This window comes from Etheostoma spectabile, unplaced genomic scaffold (assembly GCF_008692095.1).
Source record: "Etheostoma spectabile isolate EspeVRDwgs_2016 unplaced genomic scaffold, UIUC_Espe_1.0 scaffold00017458, whole genome shotgun sequence".
In the NCBI taxonomy this organism is placed as follows: domain Eukaryota; kingdom Metazoa; phylum Chordata; class Actinopteri; order Perciformes; family Percidae; genus Etheostoma; species Etheostoma spectabile.
The window spans coordinates 5,001-7,113 of NW_022604143.1; positions in this window are offsets into that span (position 1 = coordinate 5,001).

Consider the following 2,113-nt stretch of genomic DNA (forward strand, 5'->3'; position numbering starts at 1 on the left):
GTGTGTGAGCATATAAAAGTAACTTACTCTGCATCATTTATTTATCTTCTTCTGCTGTCAAAATTCCTCAGAGAATATTAGTATTTCTATTCAATTCAATTCAATTTTATTTATAGTATCAATTCATAACAAGAATTATCTCAAGACACTTTACAGATAGACCACACTCCAGAATTTACAAGGACCCAACAGTTCTAGTAGTCTCCTCCAGAGCAGCAACAGGGCCACAGTGGCGAGGAAAAACTTCCTTTTAGGCAGAAACCTCGGTCAGACCCAGACTCTTGGTAGGCGGTGTCTGACGGGCCGGTTGGGGTTAGAATGAAGAGTGGAAATAACAAAAATAGTAAAAATTAGTAGTTTGTAGCAGTTCTTTGTGGTAGTTCATGGCACAGCAGGACGTAGCAGGACGTAGCAGGACGTAGCAGGACGTAGCAGGATGTTGCAGGACGTAGCAGGACGTAGCAGGACGTAGCAGGATGTTGCAGGACGTAGCAGGACGTAGCAGGACACTGCAGTGTAGCAGATGAACATGGCATCACAGAACGTGGAGCGGGACCATGGCGATAGCTGCTACCCTGATTTCGGAGCCTCTCTGATCCGAGGGAACATGCTGGGGAAAAAAGAACATAAGGACTCCCCAGAGCTAGGTTAGTAACTAGGTTAGTAACTAGGTTAGTAACTAGGATAGTAACTAGGTTAGTGACTAGGTTAGTAACTAGGTTAGTAACTAGGTTAGTAACTAGGTTAGTAACTAGGTTAGTAGCTAGGTTAGTAACTAGGTTAGTAACTAGGTTAGTAACTAGGATAGTAACTAGGTTAGTGACTAGGTTAGGAACTAGGTTAGTAACTAGGATAGTAACTAGGTTAGTGACTAGGTTAGTAACTAGGTTAGTAACTAGGTTAGTGACTAGGTTAGTAACTAGGTTAGTAACTAGGTTAGTAGCTAGGTTAGTAACTAGGTTAGTAACTAGGTTAGTAACTAGGATAGTAACTAGGTTAGTGACTAGGTTAGTAACTAGGTTAGTAACTAGGTTAGTAACTAGGTTAGTAACTAGGTTAGTAACTAGGTTAGTAGCTAGGTTAGTAACTAGGTTAGTAACTAGGTTAGTAACTAGGATAGTAACTAGGTTAGTGACTAGGTTAGTGACTAGGTTAGTAGCTAGGTTAGTAACTAGGTTAGTAACTAGGATAGTAACTAGGTTAGTGACTAGGTTAGTGACTAGGTTAGTAGCTAGGTTAGTAACTAGGTTAGTAACTAGGTTAGTAACTAGGTTAGTGACTAGGTTAGTGACTAGGTTAGTAGCTAGGTTAGTAACTAGGTTAGTGACTAGGTTAGGAACTAGGTTAGGAACTAGGTTAGTAACAAGCATTTCTGGGACATGGATGCACATAAATGAAAAGATGGAAAGATAGAGGAGAGAGGAGCTCAGTGTATCAAAAGAAGTCCCCAGCTGTCTAAAACTATTACAACAAAACCAAGAGAGACAAGGTAAAGAGAGCTCCAGCCCGGCCGGGCCAGAACTCTCCCCAACCGGATCGGGCTGTATGCCAAGTCTCCCTTTGGTTCTATTATATTCTTGATTATATGTTAGATAAATCTGAAAACTATGTGACTAGCTACTACTTCCTAACAATATTCGATTCTATGCCCTAACTAGTGTATCAAAATAAAAAAAAATTAAAAAAAAATATTTCTACTGACTTTTCTTACAGTGTAGTACTAGTACTATTTCAACAAAGTATTTTTAGGACTCGTATTTGAGATCGAGATAGACCTTTTAGTTAAAGAGTAAGATCATTTTAGTTAATCAATAATTAATTAATCATTACTTTTAGCGTGTATAGAGCAGCATATCTCCACCAGACTCCATGTAAATAATCACTACTTTTAGCGTGTATAGAGCAGCATATCTCCACCAGACTCCATGTAAAAAATCACTACTTTTAGCGTGTATAGAGCAGCATATCTCCACCAGACTCCATGTAAATAATCACTACTTTTAGCGTGTATAGAGCAGCATATCTCCACCAGACTCCATGTAAATATCACTACTTTTAGCGTGTATAGAGCAGCATATCTCCACCAGACTCATGTAAATAATCACTACTTTTA